The following is a 23,221-nucleotide window of genomic DNA, read 5'->3' on the forward strand; positions in this document are numbered from 1 at the left end:
TCCCAACTACTAAGGAGACCATGAGGAATTGGAGTGCCTTCGGAGGCTAAGTACTCTGAGGTCATCCACTCCCGTTCAGATCTATCTACTAAATCCTTCCTCGCAGGGCCCAAGGGCATCAGAACAACAGCCAGGAGCCCTGAGTGGTCTGCAGAAACAGAAGAACAGTAAACTTCCTTCGGGACTAGGGAGGGGAGCTTTCTCTGGTCCTCGCTTGGTTCCAACTTTGGGTCCCCACCCTTTCTGGCAATGACCATCAGTATCGCTCCAGAAACCCCTCAAAACAAACAAACAAAAACTCTGGAACAGATAGAGAACAACAAGGAAAGCTTAGAATCAGACAGGAAATGGTGAGCGTGGATTCACTTATACCTTACTAGGTGGGACACAAAGATTAGTTGCTCCTCACTGGGGTATTGAAGATTTCTCTGCACAGCCCTCCTAAAACTGTTCTGCACCTAAACTGTTGACATATGGCTTGTTAGAGTTACAAGCCAGTCTAGACTACCCGAAAAAAAGCCAGGTTCAGCAAAATTATGCTTCAACGCTATAAACTGCTAAATACTTAATGAAAATAGACACGAAACAGCTGAATAGTAATCTATCGTCAATTTAAGGTGTATAAACTAAAATTGAAATGTCAATGAAGAAGTCACAGGATGTGGTAAAGAACTTGCATTTTTTTTTAACATATTGGTTACTCAATACTATGTCAATTAATTCCGTAACGTTATAAATTGTTGCTGAGTGTCCCGACCTGCAGGACACCACGCTCAAACCCTGAGGGTGGACTGGGAATGCTGGGCTGCTGGACCAAGAAACACATGGACACACTACTTGGTAGAAAAGAGTGCCTCTTGCTCTTTATTTTACTCCTCATATATATACCTTCTTCTCTAGGGGAGGAGGAAAGGGGAGGAGTTTCCTGGAACTAATTATCTTCATTGAAGCAGGGAAGGAACTAATCATCTATATTGAAGGAGGGGAGGAACTGATAATCTGAACAAGAACAAGGGGGAGGTTCTATTCTGCTTACTCTACACAGGATGTTCTAGCCTACTATCCTACTTGCTGTGGCCCTGCTTGCCCAAGGCAGGCTTTGCAATGCAACAGGCTGTCAGGTAGGCCAAGTCTAAGGCCCATAAGTCTGTGGCTCCTAACAGCTGATGTTATGTTGGGGCTTTAATTGATCAGGATGATACTCTGCCGGCTCAACCTTCAGACCAGAGATGGTTTCCCCAACAAGCCATTGAACTTATCTGGACAATAAGATGCTGGACTTTATGCTTGGTATATGCTTGCAATGAAAGAATCTCATGTGAGCTTGAACTGTGGTAATGCAACAAGGTGGAGGAATCCACCATGGGGCGGGGATTTGGGGAGGGGTGAGGGGGAATCCCCAGTGCCTATAAAACTGTGTCACATAATGTAATGCAATTTAAAAAATGATACTATTAAAATGATAAACAGAAAAAAAATAGTTTGTCTTTACTGGAACTATTGCTTTTAAGACCTTGCTTTTAATATCCCTGGAAGTTCTGAAATTACTTTGAAAATAAGTTTTAATAGGTAAGACAGGTAAATAATACAAAAATATAAAAGAGAAATGTACATAAACCTAAGAACCAGCAAAATACACGTTGGCAACCAAAAGCTGGCTTAATATTCCCAGTAGTGCTTATTGTGTGTTCATATGAATGTAATGTTTCACAGCATACAAATTAGACAAAGTCACCATGATGTGATGCATCAAGATAAAAGTAAGACCACTGTGTACTAATTTCTGAACAACAACAACAAAAAAAAAACAAGATAGTAATTCAAACTGCAAAACAATCCGATATTTCTATCCTGGATTATGTGAGTGGCGTTTGCTTCTTTACTAAATTCAGCTTTAACCTTCTCCATTCTTCCTGCCTTTTAGTTAAGAGTGACTACGATAACCCATCATAGAATAACAACTGCTTTCTTGGAGCATTTGAGTGTAGCAAGTCTACATTTCTTCACACTTTTCCTAAAAGCACTTTTAAAAACAGTCAAGAATCCCTTCAATCTTTTCTCATATTCTGTTACTAAGACTTCCAGTTCTGCAGTGGCGTATATTTCCCCTCCTTGGTGTAGAGTCATTATGTTTGACTTTGTTCAGCCAAGAGCGTGTTTCTGTTATTCCATGGGGAGAAAACAGACACAACCAATAGCAATTTTTTTTTTTTATTTGGTCCTCCTCTGTCATCTGACTTCATTCTTGTGTTTGTCCAGGTGTTTTCTTTGATTTCTAAAGTATATAATAGTACTTGCATATTAATCATATAGTTCTGTACTCCTTTTAAAATTTAATATATTTGCACATTTTTTCATATTGATGCGTATTTCAAGGGAGTTAAAACTTCTAATTTATTGCTCATGAACATTTCAGTTCTCAATATTCTGCTAACAAATACACTGCTGTAAAAATATCCTATTATGTCAGTAATTTATCGTATATACGAATGAATGTGTAGGCTAGAATAGAAGTAGAATAGCTGGGTCAAAGGTATATGCTTTGTAAAATTTTAATGATATCTGATTGTATAAATACAGTTGCATACTTTATAAATTTGTGCTAAGAATCTCTGTTCTTATTATCTACTCAGCGCAATACGTTATACAACTTTTGTCTTTATGTTATCTAAAACAATTTTAATTTTGTTGTTAAACACTGCATCCTTTCTTATCTATCAACTGTTGGACCTCATACTCCAATTTTCTTGTAGGAGGAGGAAATCTCTATGTATGACCTCACCTGTTTGTTTTATGAGTTCCAGTTGCATTTTGGTTGATTTTGTTATCTTTGAGTTATTTCCATGTATTATTCTATTCTATTTTAAATATACTTTTATCCTTTCAGTTTGCCTTTCCTATTTAGAAAGACTACTCATTGAAGATAATGAAATACAATTTTTATTTTCTGTTTTAGTAATGATTCATTTGCATATTTAATAATTAACCTGAAATTTAATTCTTAGAATCTTTCAATTCAGACTTCTAATATTTGTGTTACTAAATATAAATTAGCAATACAAATACATTTTTCAGAGTTGATGAATGTGTTAAATTCAGTACAGAAACACCTATTTTAAAATGCTCTGATCTTTAGACATCCAAACAGAAATGTAAAACTTGCTGATTAGTTATGTTTTTTATACAATACCAAACATATGATGTTTCGATTACAGTACTCTCAAGTATGTAGACAGCCAAAGCCAGCAAAGCTTGTATTGCTAAACTATGAACCAAAACATGGTCCAAATAGAGGAAATTATCAAGGAAATCTTCTACTTCTTGGAACTTCAAGGAATTATAAACATGTTTTTGCTGTAACAGGGTTTTTTTGTGGCCAAGAAGCTCATGTCTTTCACCTATTCAAGGATACACTTAAGGATACATACATTGGAGAGTGTAGAATGTGCCGGTTATAGAATTATTATTTTCTTCCTGTGTCATCTGTATTACAAGGAGTTGTCATGATTTTGCATGTGTTAAATCACACTTAGTTGGTTTGAAATAAGAAACTACATGTGTTATCTTAGTGATTTCCTGTAAGCTAGGTTATTTTCATAATTTTGAGCAATTTTTGGTACATACAATGTTATCCTTTTGGCCTATCTTTATCTGAAAATGAGAGAGTAAATGTGTGAGAGAGAGAGGAAATAAGAAACATAAAAAGAACTGCCATTCATTCACTCCCAAATGCCCATAGTCACTAGCATGGGACTGGGCTGAAACTAGCAGCTGGGAGCTGGGCTACTGTAAGAGTGAAAGGAATCCAGTTACCTGAGTCATCTCCACTGCCTCCTAGGAGTCTATATTATCAAGAATGGAACAAGGAGTCCTTAATATCAAACTCTGGTACTCATATGTGGCACATGAATAGTGTGTTAGATAGATGTATAAATGTTTGCAGTGCCATTTAATTTTTTAAGCTTTATTTATTTTTATTGGAAAGTCAGATTTACAGAAAGGGGCTACAGAAAGATCTTCCAGCCATTTGAAGATCTTTCACCTCCCAAGTGGCCGCAACAGCCAGAGCTGAACTGATCCAAAGCCAGGGGCCTGGAACCTCCTCCTGGTCTCTCATGTGGGTGCAGAGTCCCAAGGCCTTGAGCTGTTCTCTACTTCTTTCCCAGGCCACACACAGGGAACTGGAAGGGAAGTGAAGCAGATCTGATATGAACTGGCACTCTTATGATTTCCAGGCATATGCAAGGCAAAGACTTTAGCCATTAGGGTACAGTGCCAGGCCAGTGCCATGTATTTTTAGAAAGCAAAATTAATCTTTGGCTTTAGCTTTGAATGTAATTACTTTCCTTAATACTGTTAAATAATTTTAAAGTGTTAGTTTGGGGGGGGATTTTTTCATTTTTTTTTCCAAGAGAGGGCAAAATAGGGAGAGTGCCCATCTGCTGGTTCAGTTCCCGAATGTGACCCTTGCGGGACTTGGGACTAAGCTAGAGGTTAAGAATGTGATCCTGGTCTCCCACACTGATGGCAAGAATCCAACTGCTTGATCTGTTATTATTCCTCCTGTGGCATGCATAAACAGGGACGTGGATGAAGGACCTAGGGCTGGAAATTGGATCTGGGTACTGTGATATGGCACACAGTTATTTTTACTGCTAAACTTAGTGCAAGCCTTTGGCTTTGAAATTTAGATGTCTCAGGCAATTGTTAGAACTTGATTTTGTTGACAATGTTCAATTTTTAAAAGAATTTTGAATTATTTCCCATATAAGCGATGGACCAGTTTCATGTATTTCACAATAAAAATCAGAAGCATTACCATCACCTCTACCCATGTTATGCACCCACTTTCTTCCTTCTTTATTTTTATTTGTTCCTAAGTTTTATACTGGTATGTTTTTAGTTGCTTTCAAAATTACAGACTTAACACTTGATTATGTAAAGAATTCAATAAACATTAAGTAGAAAGAAAAAAAATCATGCTGTTCCTTAACATTGTAAATAAAGACTATAATCAACAAATAACTCTCAAAAGGTCAGTTTCAATAGTGTAGACTACTCTGTAGTCTCTATATATCCACAGGCTCTGTGTATTATATTCCATCAGTCACCACAGATCAGGGAAAGCATATTTGTCTTTTGACAACTTCTTTATTTCTTTTTTAAAGATTTATTTATTTTATTGGAAAGGCAGATGTACAGAGAGGAGGAGAGACAGAGAGGAAGATCTTCCGTCTAATGATTCACTCGAGTGGCCGCAACAGCCAGTGCTGTGCCGATCCGAAGCCAGGAGCCAGAAACTTCTTTCCGGGTCTTCCACGCGGGTGCAGGGTCCCAAGATTTTGGGGGTCCTCGACTGCTTTCCCAGGCCACAAGCAGAGAGCTGGATGGGAAGTGGGGCTGCCAGGATTAGAACCAGCATCCATAGGGGACTCTGGTGTTCAAGGTGAGGACCTTAACCATTACGCTATCTTGCCGTTCCCAGACAACTTCGTTATTTCACTAAGTATAATGATTTCTGGTTGCATCCTATTTGTTGAAAAAAAGAGGATTCCATTTTTCAGGTTAAGTAATATTCCATAGTGTATATTTACCACAATTTCTTCATTCAATACCCAATTGGTGGATATCTGGGTTGATTACATGCTGTAGCTATAATGAATTGGCCAGAGGTATAAAATAATATCCTCATATGATAATTTCATTTTGTTTGGGTAAATTCTTGGGAAGTGGGATGGCTGGGTCAGATGGTAGATGTATTTTCAGATTCCTGAGTAATCTCCACATTGTCCTCCATTATGGTTGTATTATTTTACATTCCCACCAACAGTGCTATAGGATACCTTTTTCTCTACATCCTCATCAGCATTTTTTATTATTATTATTTTTCAGTGATAGTCATTCTAGAGTGAGGTGAACTCTCATTGTGGTTTTTATTTGTATTTATGTGATGGCTAGTGATCTCGAGCTTTTGTGTGTGTATGTGTGTGGGTATATGTGTGCGTGTCTTTGACCTTCTGTATTTTATTCTTTAATTAATGGCTTTTCAAGTCCTTTGCCCATTTCTTAATTGGATTTTTTTTGTTTTATTGCTATTCAGTTTCTTAAGATGTTTATATTCCTGGGTGTTAATTTTCTACTATATAATTTTTACATATTTTCTTCCATTATATTGATTGTCTTCTTTACAGTGTAGAGACATCTTAGCTTAATGTGATCTCATTTGCTTATTTTTTGCTTTGCTTACCTGTGATTCTGGAGTCTTTTCCAGGAAATCTTTGCCATGTCTGTGTCTTGCAGAGTTTCCTTGATGTTTTCCTCTAGCAATTTGGTGGTATTAGTTTCTAGATTAATATTCTTGACCCATTTTGAGCTGGTTTTTGTATAAGTATAAGGTTTGAAGTTCTGTTTCATATTTTTGCACATGTAGTCTCAATTTTCCCAGGAATATTTTTTGAACAGACTGTCTTGTCTCATTGAATTTACTTCAGATGATTTTTCAAAAGTCAGTTGACTGTCAGTGTCTAGTATCTTCAAATAATATTTCTAGAAAACTTGAGCAAAGACAATTGCTTTTTTTGTATAGGTTGTTATTTTGCATTCAATCATTAGAAAGTAATTCTCCTTTATTTAACCATTTCCTATCAGTGTATATTTTTTTTGTATTAAAATTTTTGGTGTTTCTAAGATTTCTGCTCCCATGTGTGCTTATGGTCAATGAAGTGAAACATGAACCATTTACAGTTGTTCTCTTGTCTATTTGTTCTGTAGTTATTGATGATTATATTTATAGGCAAAAATGTATATTGGAGAAATGTACTTATGGGAGCTATTTACCCAAGGACCTTCTTAAAATGAGCTGAGGACCAATACTGTCTTTAAACTACTCATGACTGTGAGGTGAAACGTATACTGGCCTGGATGAGTTACATATTCTTAGGATCATGCAAGCTAAGATCATATCAAAGGAGATAAATCATCTTGAAAATTCTGACAGATTTTCCTTTCCCTTTCATATGTAAAACTATGCTTAGAACTCTTGATTGGCGGTTTCCATTTCTGTAAATACCATTTGTTTTGAAAGGTATATTACCAGCAGGCAGAATTTTTCTATCCAGCTTGCCAAACCAATACGATATTCACCAGATGTGTGTAAAGATCCTGAGAGCTATTCACTTAAATGATAGAGCCAGTATTTTAATCAAGGCTACCTGAATTGAGATTCTGTGTCTTTCGTCTGGTTACTTAGCTTATCTGCATCTTATGTGTTAAATGAGACTAATAATAGTATTTAAATCATAGGGCTGTTGTACAAAGGGCTTGATTTATGAAAAATGCTTAAAACAATCCCTACAGAAATAATAATTCTCAATCAGTCTTATTTGTTTTCCTGTTATTATCTACAGTAGAATAATAGATTGCTTGTTCATTAGGATTTCACTCAGTGCCCATCTTTTTTATTTAAACTATTTTATTTTGTTTTATGATACAGTTCCATCTTAATAGAAGTAGAGCGACTGCAGTTCTGATGCAGGAGGTGAGGGAACTGTGTGTGACACCAGCATCTCACACTAGTGTTGGTTAGAGGTCTGGCTGTTCCTCTTCCAATCCATCTCCCTGCTAATGTGCCTGGAAAAGCAGCAAAAGATAACCTAAGTGCTTTGGTCCCTGACACCCTCATTTGAGACCTGGCTGGAGCTACTGACTCCTGGGTTCAACCTTGGTAAACTCCACTTGCTGTGATTATGGAGGAGTGAACTGGTGGATGGAATATCCCTCCCATTACTCTGTCTCTAACGCTGCCTATCAGATAAACAAAATAAAATCCTTAAAAAGAAAATCAGAAGAAGAATTCTTAACTGTGCAACTATTGTTGTTTGAAAGACTTTGAAGCTGTTTCTGACGGAGAATATTAAACTCAGTCGACCACTAAATCTGTATTCCAGGAGTGGGGCTCATGTGTCCCATGGGTTGTGGAAAGCCAGAGATTTAGTGTGGCCCACTGGCCATGCCAAGTAAACAGTAGGAGGAGCTCAAAATCCAACAAATATTTAGCATTCTCATTTTGAAGTTGATACTTTTGTGTGGCTCCTGAATGATGTTATAGATATACAAATAGCCTGCAACTGGAAAGAAGGTTCTCAACCCCTGCTTGTAGTCCCTGAAAAAGCAGCATCAGTATCCTCCAGAAGCTTCTTAGAAGTGTGCTCTCCAGTTTTACTCCAGATGTGCTGAGTCAGAAACACTGGGAATGCGGTGCAGCAATCTGTTTTGGTGTAATCCTGGGCATTACAGTCGGTGAAGCTGGGGACTCTACTGTGCCGCTAATACTTGGAAAGCTCGCATTTGCTAATGAAGGCAGTCTGTGTCCTGGAACTGTGCTAGCTAATTCTGTGGTTACTTGACTCCTAAAGTACCCTGGAAGTCATAAATCTTCCATTCTAGAAACTTAAACTCTGGTATCTTCAACCTATATGGAATCTTCCATTCTGACTTATTACCTGGAGAGGTTTGCAATTTATTTTCAGGTGGATATGTGATCAAGCATGTTTTGGTGGTTACAAAATACATATATAATGATACAGGTAAGCCTAAATCACACAATTTTATGTGACTCTTTCCCACTACCAGTATTTTTTCCTTGGAATGTGTTGACCAATTTCTTCTAAAACCTTTTTCTCCCTACAGAATCCTCCTCAATATTATCTCCCTCTCTTGCTATCATCTGCCCCTCAAAACTCCATGTTAGTCATTCACATATACTTTAAAACTGCACAAATTGTGCTATACTGAAATTTCCCTGTTAAGATATGGCTCTCTTATTTATAATTTGCCTAACATAACAATGGGCATTTTCTAAGATACCAAGCTGGAGGGCTGCAAGTGTGTTTCCTTTAACTGGCATACTTTCTGATAATGTATTCAAGCATTGAAATCATCTACTTTTCCTGTATTTCCCTCCAATCTGCTTAGGATCTGAAGACTTTTCTGTTTGGGATACCTTTGGCTCTCACTCAGTAGTTGCAAAATAAAAATAACTGAACACAACATTGAAAGAACAGTATTTATCCCTTAAATATCTTTGTAAGACAATATTACCTAAGGATGTATGTCAAGCTGTCTTAGTTTGTAGTTCAGGTTCTTTCTTGAATCAATTAAGTAAAATCAACTGTTGAGGTTTTTTTGTTTATTTGTTTATTTGTTTTCTATTCTGTAAAATGAACTGTTTGGAAAAGATTTCTGATTTTCAACGGCCTTAACATACACGCCCGTAAGTTAACAATTTGTGAGCCTGTAAGTTAATAATGATACTTTTTAATTTTCCCGTTAAACACATTATTAAAAAGGAGCAAAGTTGTAAGATCAGATTGTATATTAATTATTGTATTGAATTTTAAATGGCAAAGAATTAATTTCTAATTTTATTCTTACACAAACTTGGCACATTATTCCTGTTTTTATACTTAGTCCAAGTTATTCCTCTTTTAGGACAATTGCTTGTTTACATTGCTCGTGAGTTTTATCTTTGTATCCTAGGGTAGTATATGAGGCATATTAGGTATTCAATATTTGTTGGATAAATTAATGAAAATAGCAACCCTACCATCAATGAGTTTAATTTTGTGAAGCAACACACAGCTTGAAGGAGTGATACAAAATGAATAATAGCATTTTATTTTGAGAATGATAATTTAAGAGAATTCAAAGGATGGGTGAGGAAATTAAGAAAATTGAAGAAAGTTGATTGGCCCAGTTTAGAAATGTGAATACTGCTATTTCATTTCTTCTGTGTGCATTGTATGGATTTTTCTACATTTTTAACTAAAGAGAGTGAATTTGTTATATATGCTTGACTAAATTAGATCCTCAGACTATGGCTATTAACTAAAAAGAGGTAAAAGTCATAAATTTATTGCTCATATGGATTGCTATATTTCATGGAATGCTATGACGAAGTACAAAAGAATACCTTTCTTTGAGTTTTTACCAAGAGATTTGGAAAATGAATGAGTTATCTATGTGTAAAGCATTGTTTCCTATATATGAGCATAGAACACATCAGATAATAATGGCCAATATTTACTGAATGTTGATTACACATGTGACAACTTTATAAATTTTGTCATTTAAATCATGCAGCAGTCCTACAAAATAAGTATTGTAATTATTCAGTTTTTAAAGATAAATAAACTGAGGAATGGCAGGTTTAAATATCTAGAACATATTCCAACATGTAATATTAGAGTTCAGTGAATTTAGCTGCAAAGTTAATAACCTTATTCAGGTTTTACCGTTACCCAAATTTCATTTTCTAATTAATATCTCTAAGTTCATTATAAGCATCCCAATTCAATTGCAACATTGCATTCTTCTGACAGGCTCTTAAAATATATTCAGCAGGGAATACAGTTTACTTACAAAATGTTTTATGGTGATTTTCTTTGGAAAGACTTAACATGAGAGGATTTCCTTCAATATTGTTTGGTGTTTTTAAACTGTAAATTAAAACATATTTGCAATAATAGACCACTAGATAATAATTTGAAGGTTTAAATAATTGAGTTGCCCATTCTGTCTTTGACCTGGAAGGTTGAGATTTATAGGCTGTGTGTGTGTGTGTGTGTGTGTTTATGCATCATTTAGCAGGCTGGACGGAGTGCTATTGAACAGACATTCAGCCAAGATCTAGTGAGGTTGCACTTTGTACATCTGCTGCTTCTGAAACTTTAACAGTATGCATAACACATACCCATGTCAAAACATGTCAGGGCAGCATAATTAAGTCCATTCCATTGTATTAGAATTGAACTTTAAAAAACATCCTAAGGAGAACTTCTCTTTGCTCCCTTATGTTTAGGTATTATGTTAGAAAGTACTACTTTTATTGTTCTTTTTAGGTACACAGTTATGGGTATTAATGGACACTTCTCACCAGCTGTGAAAACTTGGACGATTAGTTGCCAGTTTGAATCCATAGCTTCTCATCTACCTGATTTGCATTATGGATGTAACTCTGAAAAAGTTAACATCTAATTTATCTTCCTGGAAGGAGGTGCTCTGAAGATGCAGAGCAATCTCTGCTTGCTTAGTAGTGAACAAGAGTATTTTTGGTAAAAATGGAGAATTTGCAAAGAGCTTAGGTGAGTTTAGTGAAGCCCTTTTCTTTAACCTTGTCTACAGTATCAATACTCTTTGCACTCTAGGGCTAGTATTTTCACTTTTGGAAAAATAGGTGCAGTCTAATTTACACATGACTGTATCCTGTTACATTTACGGTTCTTACCTGCAGGGGCTGGAATGGGCACGGCTACAGAGGGTCTCCTTTTAGTCCTGGTCTGATGAGCTGAGCAGGGGAGAATTAGACCAAGATGCAAAGGAAGACAGGACACATCCTCTCACATATCCAAATTTCCTAGAACAATCATCCAACAAAACATTTTGCACAGTACAATTACCTAAGTAACTTTAATATCCTGATACCCAGGTCCTACCCAAGAACATAAAAATCGGAATCTCTGAGATGAACAGATCCCAGATGATTCTAAAGTGAAACCAAATGTAAAAATGGTGATGTTTTGCCTAGAATTTCGCTCTTCCTGCTTTAGCATGCATTATAATCTTCAGTACTTGCAAGACTACTGATTCTTGGGCCTTAAATCCAAGAGTTTCAGGTTCAGCAGGTCTGGAAAAGTGGGTGAATTTCCTCAGAAGTCAAAATTCTCAGTTCTTGCTTTAGAACTGTTGCTTTAGAATAATTCAAAGCTCACATGTCTAAGAATGACCCAGAGATCTTGTTTAAATGTAAATTTTTTCTCTGTAATTCTTGGATGGAGCCTGAGAGTCCACCTTTTCAACAAACTCCAGTCATGCATATGCTATTTACATTTAGAGTAGCAAGACTTAGGGAGTTTTGGGAAATGTGTGTACACCCAGGAGCTTGTTAGAACTATCCCAGGCTGTTGAAAATAAAATTACGTTTCATTGATGCTGCATACAGGAATCATCTGAGGAGTTAAAAAACAGTGCTGATCTTCCGTTCTAAAGATTTCTATTTAATTGGTTTGATTATGGCTTGAGCAGCAGAATTTTTTAAAACTCCTTAGAAGATTGCAGTGTATGACAGGGTTTGAGAACTAGTGAATTAAATTATCTTTGGCGTTTTTTTAAACAATTATTTTTGAAGTTTGTATTCTGAATTTGCACTATTAAAACCTTGAGACCGAAACAATAAGCTATTTATTTAAAGCACAGTACAAATCATTGTTGTTATTTCATGGAATGTTTGTTGATAGTTTATTACAAATTATGCTTTCAAACTGGAGATGACAATTAGATGGTGCAGTTACCCAATCCACTGCCCCACCGCCGTGCCATTCTTGACAGGCATCATCAAGCTCTCACAAGTTTCATTCTTGTGTAGCTTAAAATACCTTTTCAATGAATATTTTAGGGAACTCAAACAAAATGATTAGTTTTCCCATATGCATGCCACAAGTATTTGATTTATAAAATGAATCTATTACAATTCCTATCTTCTGGTTGTTTCCAGAAAAGTAAGAGACACCAGAATTTTATGGAAAACCAACCTTAATTTGTCTCTGATAATATCAAGTGTTTAGAAGAGTCACCAAGTTTCAGAGGTCAGGCACAGTCCCTAAAGCTCTGGTGCTCAGAAAAAGTTGGTTTAAAATTAAATCTTGGAGAACAGAAACAAAATACATAAGCTGAGATTAGAAGGACTGCATTTCAGATAAGAAGGCACAAAATCACACAGGTCAGAAAACCAGCCATTTTATGAAAAAAAATGAGTCAACTATTTGGATGAAGCAAAGAGATTGTGTGGAAGTGTCATGGGGGTCATATTTCAAAGTACTCAAACTCAAATTTAGTGGAGTTTAAACTTCATATTATAGGATGTACCGAACCTATGAAAGGTATTGAGGAATTGCAGTTGACTGATAGGATATATTCAGGGATTTGGAAATATTGTGTAACGCGAAATGATGGTAAAGTCAAGTTGAATGAGGGATATTATGGCTGATAAAAGTAAGGACACTGTCACTTAGTTTTAAAATTCACCATTTCATGCCTTTGTTTCGAAAAATACCATGTTTTATTCATTTGTATAAATGTATTCCTGGAATATATTTAAATGAGCCTGGTATATATTCTTCTTTTGGTTACTAATGAGGCACAAAGCTCTGAACATATTAGAACTAATTCAAGTAAGCTTGCTTATATTGACTGTATAGCTTTAGCTAAGAAAAACTAAAGGTTTCTTTGTATCTTCTGAGCAGAATACTTCTGTTTAACTGAAAAACTCTATTTAAGACTACCAAATCATTTCCCACTCTCTTCACAATTACTTAGATTGCTGTTATTATCACAGTTTTTCTTTTATTTTCTAAGAGCAATTGCATTTTATAGCCTTACAAATTCTAGGGTTTGCATCATGCCTCTTCTACTGGGAGACTTTCTGATCCCAGGGAAATCACCTCTTTGAATTTTGGTTCCATGAGCTGCAGAGCTACTTACATGGTACAGAGGTGGAATTTTTTTTTTTAGTGTGTGTGTGTGTGTGTGTGTGTGTGTGTGTGTGTGTTAGAATCTAACTGCTATAGAAACCAGATACCACGTCTCTTTTATACCACTGCAATTCAGATGCCTGGCACAGACTCTGTTATACATGTGATGAATTGATGAATAGATCTAATAGGTCACAGCATTAACTTTGGTATCATAGATAGAAGATTAGAAAAAGTTACAGACAGATTTAAGAGCTCCAAACCATGCAGTGATTTCTTTGGGGGATGGTTGTGCCCATTGATCTGAAGGGTTGACATCTGTACTACTCACGCAATTCTTCCAGTGAACTGTGAGACAAGTCTTCTGTGGAAGACAAATTGGCCACACAAGATGAATGATGATGAGCATTTGCTTTCATTATTGATGGTGATGTGCTTCATTTTTCATTTTAAAGAAAAAAAATAGTCACATTGAATTGACTTGTTAATTGTGCAAGTTTATTTTTTCAAACATATCTGAAGTATCATGGTAAAGGGTATATAATATTAGGATGGAAAGCCAATAGTAGGGTTTCTGTTAAAGTCAAGGCAAGCATTTCTTTTGTCAAAGAAAGGCATTACTGTGTTGTTCATGTTTTTCTATTCTGAAAATCACAGTGTCAGTTGATAGCCAGTGCTCCAAAGAAAAATTTTAGTCTCCCAGCCCCAAACCACTAATGAGTTCTATAAGTCAAGAAACTCAGTGGTGAAAATAAATCAGACTGTTGCAGTGTTCGACTGATTGTTTGCAAAGTAGGGCTTCAGACCAAGAAGCTGAGCCTGTTTCAGCACCACCTCAAGTATAGGTGTGTTGTTGATGTTTACATTATTACAAATTGTCTTGCTTTATTTAGGTTTTTAAATTTTATTTTATGATACATTTCCATAAGCTCTGTGATTTTCCCTGTTTGCCATTCCCTGAACCTCCTCCTGCCAATGATTTCCCCTATATTACAATAGTATAGTCCTTTGAAAACAGTCATATGTCCATCATTCTGTTATTTAAGTGTATCCTGACATGGTAGGTATGGATAAACGCAGAGGGTCCAGCATTCTATTGTCAAGATATATTTAATAGTTTCGTTGCGAGTCCGACTTTAATTTGGAAGCACAGATGCATACTGCATTGTGTCTTCACGTCTTGATATGATAGTCTCTACGATATAGTTTCTCTAGATGGCTAAATAAATATATGTGCATGTTTACCTATATATGTATTGATTTTGTATTTTGCATGAAGCTGCCTTATATCAGAGAGAACATATGATATTTGTTCTTTTAGGATTGACTTATTTCACTGAGTAAATTATCTTGTTTTAAATACACAGTTGCTTTTACTTAACTGGAATTTTTGTAAGATAAGACTAAACAACAGCTTTTTTTTCTCATCATATTTTATGAAGTCTAGATTGAAATTTGACATAATAGTGAGTTCCTTGCTGCTTCTCCTTTGTAAAAGCCATAAATCTGTAGATACAACAGCATTAATAGCCAAGTAAGCATACCAACATGATGCCTTGTGTATCTTACTTTCATAATTTAAGATATTAATTGCTTTTATTTTATTATTTTAGTTGATGTTCATAACAACTCAGTACAGCATTCAGAACAACGAAATAACACTGAGAGATTAGCTTACTTCAAAGCACTCAAGGTTACAATTATAATAAAGTTCATACCTTGGGCTCATAACCTAAAACATTATTAATTGGAGTAAAGTTTAGTATTGATTCCAGTTTACTTTCCTTGAATTGTAGTTACAGAAAATGTGGTACATATATCCCTTAATTTGTGTAAGAAATTCAGTAATAACCATTGTGAGTCTTCTACTGTACAATATATTCTGGATGCAAAAAAAAAAAATACTTTATACTCCTCAGCATCTCATAGTTTGCATGGAGATATATAAATATGATAAAGCTATGTTCTGTGTGTTGTTTATGCACTGCTGTGTGGCTGGAATAAGAGATGAATAATCAGTTTGCTTTGGTAAATATTGTTTTGCTTTGTACAATAATTTATAAAGTCGCTTTTGTATATGAGGATTTTTAAAGCTTATACCATCTCCTATTTAATACATTTAATTATAGCATTTTCTTATTGTGAATAGGGATGGTGAATAACTGATTTTAATAATTGATAAATGCCAGAAATGAATTAATTCCATAACTATGGAGAAACCAATAGAGTGGGCTTCAAATAATAACAATGTAGATATTACAATTCAAAATATTATTACAATAGACTGTAGAGATTATATGAGTAAATGATTTGGTACCAGCTTATTTTAAGATTGTGTATGCTAAGATTAGCAAAGTTTCTTAGTTAAGAACATTTTAATCTCTTTAAAAACCTTGTTTATTTTTGGCACACATTAGATGAAAGTTGGACTTGATAATTTAGGTGAGTTTCAAACCCAGACACTCCATTTATACAGGTGGATACACCAAACAGGGTTTTTAAACACCAAGAAAAATGACAACTGCTCTAGAAAAGAATGAAATGTGGGAGATGATGTTGCCTTTCTTACTTTTCATTTTTTAATTTATATTTTAGCCTAAAAAATCAGTTTGGAGCTGATTTAAGATGTGCAGATCCTAAAGTTGGTATTTTTTTTTTAACTAATCCACTGACAAATAAACCGAACATAATAAAACAGTGATATGCACACTAGGTACAAAGATGAGCATTCATAGCGAGAAAATTAATACTGAAGATTGATTGTAAAAAATTGAAAACTTCCACAAAGAATATGAAATCCAAGAGTTAAAGTATTTTAGTTCAGTATTCAATGGCTAATTTCTAAGTATACAAATTTCTTTTCTAAATGCCTTTTTAAGTACTTTATAATACATTTTTCCTGTGGAACATATGGAAAGATAATCCATTCTTTCTTGTAGTATAATTAATCAAAATTGATCCTTAAAATATTAGACATATTTACTTTAGGTCCACATCCCAAAATCATGGAGTCAACAATGACTTCAACCATCTTTTCAAATATTTATTTGTTTCTACAGGGCATATAATTTTATGCAACAAACATTTAGTGTAATGTTGAGCATAAAAAGAATACATACCACCCCACAAATACTCATTTTCTCTCCTTCTTTCCTCTCCACATCTCCATCTCATCCATATTAAATGAAGTTGGATTAGGTCTGATCCATATTTTAGAGTGTTTATCATATAGTTGTGATAGGGGAACAAAATGTATTTTTAAAGGATGGATAGTTTATATTGCTATAAATATAGTCAAAATCTAGGACCAGGGCAGCTGAACAATAAAGGAAGCAGTTGACATTTGGTGTGCCATTTCAAGCACAGTAGAGATTTTAGTGTAACAATATGAGAGAGTGACATTCCAAGCAGAGTAATATAGTACCTAAAAACAATGTAGAAAGCAGGAGGTGAAAGATATAACTACTAGAAAGAGTAAATAAACATACTAGAGTGAATAATGCTAGGTAGTAGAAATGTATGTTATGACTGAACTTTGGTTTTTCATGTAAAATGCTTTGAGGTGCAATTTTATTTCTATTAAGAAAACCAACATTATTTATCCCAAAAAGGAAACTTAAGTTATTGGAAATAATATATTCTTTCATTGCCCTTATAATCAATAAAATTTACTGTATATAAGCTATCTCACCTGACCTAGACATTGGGTTGGCTACACTGAGAGAGGAATGCAGTTAGATATGGAGGCTCATAACTCTGGTGCTGTGTTGCAAAGACTGTTATTTAGAATGTAAATTAAATAAGCAACTCCAAAAAAGAACTCTCAGCAATTAATGCTGTGTGTAGCTTAAGGTTCCCGCTGCGACCTATCGCTCTTCCAAAACCCTAAAAGCTCCTGATGTTCTCCAAAGACAAGCTGGTTTTAGTCCCATTCTAGGAAGAGATCTGATCATCACCTACTCTGTGCTAGTCCTGATCCTATTACAAGAGCAATCAATGTCTGCACAGATGGATTCAGAGAAAGTCCAGGGGTCGTGCCTTGCTTCATTTTAATGCGCACATGTCTTCTCTGGAGGAGCCTATACCTCATTACCATAACATAAATTGTATTTGGAGGATGTTTGTGCCCTGTGCTTGTATAGACTTGTACCCACGCCTATATGTGCTGACAAAACCTCTCCTCTTGCATAGTAATTTGTCCCCAAAATAACAGATGCTCATTTCTCCTGTTAGAGACGGCTTTGTAAATCATCCACTCTGACCTTTTATTTGAAGAAAATAATTTACTTTTTGTCACAACTCATTATGATACATTCACTGGGAAAGGGGCCTGTGATATTGCATAGATAATGGGGCTACTTTCTTGGATAGGTTTGGAAAGACTCACTGGAAAGTTAGAGGTTGATGAAAGTTGGCTAAAGTTAGAAATGGAAGTTAGAGTTTCTAAACAGAGACAGAATATGAAAATTAAAGATTGAGAGGGACTTGGGGAATGGCAAAAAAATAATAAATAAATAACTCTATGAGCCAGCAAAACATGTAATTAGTTGTCAATGTAGGTTGATAACATATTGGAAAGGATATAGTGCAAAAGGGAAAATTACTAGACGAGAGATGAGCTGTTGCCAGGGACTTGAAGAATGGTATGAAGTCAGTTATACAAGTTTGGACAGTGATTTTGTGGTTGAAGAATAAGACCAGAAATTCTCTCTGAGTAGTGAATTGTTCCAGTAACCTGAAGATAAGGAGAGATAACAGTAAGACAGAATTTTAGTAGACAGATGAGGGCACATTCATAAAGAATGTTTTGTTAGTTTTTAGCACTAGAAAGACTCATGCCAAATTACTTTTACTAATATTTAAATATTTATCAAGGCTTCCAAAGCATTCTAGCTAAAAGCTTGTAATTCATAAAAAAAAAAATGCTTTACACAGGTTTCTGCTTTTTGACCTGCAGTGACAAGTAAGCTGGAAGGAGTTAGTTGTGTGAAGCAGTGGCAACAGTCCAGCTTTCAGTTACCAACATCCAACTCTTATGTGAAAAGAATAAGTCCTTTTTTATGTTTTGCCTACATGAACCACTGGTTGTAACGTTTTTTCCTTAGAAGTCTAGAAAGACACCATCCAAACACAGTTTTGGATTTAATTATCCTACCTTAGGGGAATTGTCATTGAACTTGATTTACAATATATAAGCTCCTTGGGCCCAGGTGATGCCTTACATATTAATTCTGCTTTCATTAGCAGTCTGTATCACATAGGATTAAGGCTGGTTCTGCACTGCACAGACTAAAACAAGGACTTATTCTTTTCACATAAGAGTTGGATGTTGGCAATTGAATGCTGGACTGTTGCCACTGCTTCACACAACTAACTCCTTCCAGCTCACTTGCCACCGCTCACTTGGGAGTCATACTTGCTTACAGTGTAATGGTGACATCCAGGCATCACATTCTCAGCCAAAGAGCAATATGGCAAAGGTTTGAGAAGAGAACATAGGACATTTGCAAACTATCTTTAATCAAAGATTCTTCAGACATATAACGGCCTGTCTGATTGCATCCCCTTGGCCAAATTCTGAGTTCATAAGAGGTGTATCTAGCTGTAGGATATGTGGTTAAATGTAGCTAGATTGTTAGTTCGCAGAAATCAAGCACAGATATTGAGGGGCATTAAAATTTTTAAAAATGGAGGACATGTAATACAAAGACAGATAATCATATCAGTGAGCCATAAAACCTTGTTTACATAAAATTTCATCTGGGTTACCTGTCTGAATTTATCCTAAATGTTAAGATAATCTTCCTATCATCAGTTCTTCATAGTGTTTGTCATTGGGAATCATATTGAACTGATGCATTAATCAACATTTTGAAAATTAAATGATGGACAAATGAAGGTATTATTTTTTTAATTTATCATACAATTCTGTGTAGTCTGGGATTCCTCTTTCCCCAATATCCACCCCCAACTGGTTTCTTTCCATAATGTCACAACTCTTCATAAGGAGTTTCAGTTCCATCAGTCTGCTATTGGAGTGTGCTCCGACATTGCTGGTACAATGTCAGACAGTACATCATCCCATTGCCTAGATATATCCAACACTTTCATTGGGAGTCCATCTTTTGTTTGGAAGTAGAGATTCATGTTGCATTGTGTCTTCACATCTCGATATGATAGTCTCCATTACTCCACCACAGCACATTCCAATTTGCATGATGGATGCCTTATATTAGAGAGAACATATGGTATTTCTCTTTTTGTGATTGACTTACTTCACTGAGCATAATGGTCTCTAGTTGGGACCATCTATTTTCAAATGGTAGAATTTCATTCTTTTTAGTGGCTGAGTAATATTACATGGAGTAGATGTACCACAGTTTTTTTATCCACTCTTCTTTGGATGGGCATCTGGATTGTTTCCATATCTTTGCTCTTGTAGATTGTGCTGCTATAACTATAGGATTACAGATCACCTTCTCATACGTAGTTTTAATTTCTTTAGAGTATATTCCTAGAAGCGGGATAGCTTTTATCAAACTTAAGCATAACACTGAAAATATAATACTGAGATATTATATCAGTTTTTCTATCAGTGCTACGATACCTCTATTCGATGAGCAAAGAAACCAGGTATCACTGATATATATTAAACAGAAATGATCCATTTATGGTTATGAGACATTTAGGAACAGTGTTCTATACTTAGCTCTTCCCTCAACTCTTTGTAGCAGGAAAATGGTATAAGTGTAAAGGAATGACTCATAGCCTTCTTAAATCTGGATAATGGGCTTATACACTGTGCTGTCTTTATATTTCTAATACTCTAAAATATTTATTTATTGTTATTTCTGCTTTGAAAGTCATAGGCAAATAGACAGATATCTTCCATCCACTGATTCACTCCTCAAATGTTCATCTAGCTTGGGCTGAGTCACGTTGAAGTCAGGATCTGAGAACTCAAGCCAGAGACTCACAGCCCTGAGCCATGACTGTTGCCTCCTGGAATAGGCTTTGGTACAAAGCTGGATTGGTAGAATTAGAACTCGAACCCAGGCCCTCTTATGTGGGAGACATGCAGGTGTCCTAAAGCAGCCTCTTCACTGGTGTCAAACAGCTGTCTTCCTCTCACAGTCTTATAATCTGTATTGTTGCTCCATTTCTTATGTATGTCTTGGTTCCCATTTGGCCAGAGAGGCAGACTGTCTGTTGTTTGTCACTACCCTGTTTACACAACATTCTTTCTCATTTCTTCTCAATTGGAGTCAACTATTCCATCTGCTGGAGTCTTCATAAAGAGACACAGCATTCAAAAAGCTACCTCACATCCTGTCCAACTAAAAATGTCCTCTTCTTGCTTGCTTAACTGCTTCCCCTTTTTTAAGAGTTAGCTGAGTTGAGCTTCTGTGTGAGGCATTTCCTAAATGCTTCAGACCACCCAGATCTTGCATTTCTCTGAACTTCTGCAACATAGTATATACATAGTATATATTACATTTAAATATAGAAGTAAATTATGCATTCTATCAGGTTATTCCATATGTCTTAGCTTCTTTTAAACTAAACTTCAAGGTCTTATGTGAGAATTTCTTAAGCTCCTTTGGTAGCACAAGGATAATGCTTAGAACATAGGAAAAAAAAACTAAGCTAATTCAGATCTCAACTGAACCAACAATGGTCAAGCAACAACCAAAGTATAGTGTCAAGTTTTATGACAAATGAGGAAAGAAGTTCAAAGATGTACTAAGACTGAACTAATGTCCTCAGATGGCAATCAAATCCTGCTGCACTAGACTTGTGGTCTATGGCTTAATCTTCTACAAGTCTCACTTGAACATCTGACTGAAAGTTGAATAGAATATGTGTGAGTGTCTGTGTGTTTCTATCTTACTATCTAGCTCAAGTTGAAAAAACTCCAGAAAAATGAAAGAATTCCTGAATAATGGTTAACCATTAGCTTAGTTTGTGTGTATCTCATATTCAAAATTGAGAGGACTAGAACTGATGGAAATTTTACAGTAGAGAAGCAGATAAGAATTTCTAGGTATATTAAAATTACAGAAATATTCTTTTGTGTGTGTGTTCATGACATATTTAATTCATACACACATTGCCAGATCTGGGCTCTAACTATGTGATTGTTTTCCTCCCAAATGTTACTTTATTTTTTTCAGATAAGATAACATTTTCTAGTTATGCTCATTTTTTAAATTTCAACAGTAGCTGGACTTGTGCCAGGGATATATAATTTGTATAAATGGTATATGAAACAAATGAAAAAATATCTTATTTATCTTTTTTCTGGTGCATGAATTGATTTTCCAAGTGCACTTATTGACTGTGCAGTATCATTATCTATTTTCTTTTTGATGGACAGTGAAACAGATAAAGACAGGGATTGCTCTCACATTCTTGTTATTTCCCCAAATAACTACAGTGCCTGGGGATAGCAAGGTCATATCTGGGAGCCAAGGATTCCGTGAGGATTTCCTCCATGGGTGGCACAGACTCCATTGCTAAAGCCACCCCTGCTGCTTCTCAGGGAGTGTTAGCAGGGAATTGGAATCTGGAGCTGAGCCAGAACTCCAGCCTAGGCACTGGGTCATAGGGTGTGGTGAGGGAGTCCCAAGCATTGTTGTAGGAATAAGGCCAAACGTGTGTCCTGATTGTTAAGCATTGTGGGCCACACCGATACTTAAAGAATACAGATGTGTTTTCATTGCATCTTAAGTTACTGAATTAATGTTTTCTTGAATAAAAATTGTTAAGTTACTTTTTAAAAGTATTTTCTTGAAAATCAGAGAGAGAGAGAGAGATCAGGATCTTCTGTTTTCTGATTTACTCCCCAAATGCCAGAAACTGGGGCAGGGGCAGGCTAATGCCATGAGTCTAGTACTCCATGCAGGATTCCCTTATGGGTTGCAAGATCTCAAGAACTAGAACCTTCATCCATTGCCTCTCAGGATGCACATGAATGGAAAATTGGATTAGAAGCAGTGTAACCAAGACTCAATCAGGCATTCTGATGTAGGATAGGGGCATATGAAACCGAGCTTAGTCTACTATGCCATATCATTCATGCTCTGAATTACTTTTTAGTAGTTTTGTATAATAAGGCATTTTCCATGGCTATAAAACATTTCCATTATGGCTGAAGTCATTTATCTATCTTCATTGACATGCAGAAAACTAAAAAAAAAAAACTGTGCTGTTCGTGCTGTTCATGAGTCAGTGATTTTTACATGCATCTGTGTTCAAGACCATGTTCCAGGTAATGGGTAGAAGACTGACAACTAAAAGTTCTTGAAGTGGGGCCAGCATTATGGCATAGTGGGTAAAACCACTGTCTTTGTTGCAGGCCTCACATAGAGGCCGTGGTTGGAGTGCCAGCTGCTCCACTTCTGATTTACCTGGGAAAGCAACCAAAGATGGGCCAAGTCTTCCAACACTACACCCACTGGGGATACTCGGAAGAATTTCTGGCTCTTGGGTTTGTACTGTACAAGTTAGAGCTGCTGTGGCCATTTTGGGAGTGATCTCTCGCTGTCACTCTCATTCTGTCTCTGATTGTCCCTCCCTCTCTGAAAACTCTGCTTTCCAAGTAAATAAATAAATCTTTAAAACAATAAAAGTTCTGGCAGATATCTTGTTATTTTATTAAAGTTTATTTATTTGAAAGTCAGAGTTACTTACCC

General features: G+C 35.8%; 1 protein-coding gene across 5 annotated transcripts in view; it reads left to right on the top strand.

Moving 5' to 3' along the window:
• The window catches only part of FGF12 (fibroblast growth factor 12), a 536,096-nt gene that overhangs the window by 345,567 nt on the left and 167,308 nt on the right, over positions 1-23,221 (top strand). The gene's annotated exons all lie outside the window — the stretch shown is intronic.

The sequence above is a fragment of the Ochotona princeps genome, chromosome 3, assembly GCF_030435755.1.
Source record: "Ochotona princeps isolate mOchPri1 chromosome 3, mOchPri1.hap1, whole genome shotgun sequence".
Lineage (NCBI taxonomy): Eukaryota > Metazoa > Chordata > Mammalia > Lagomorpha > Ochotonidae > Ochotona > Ochotona princeps.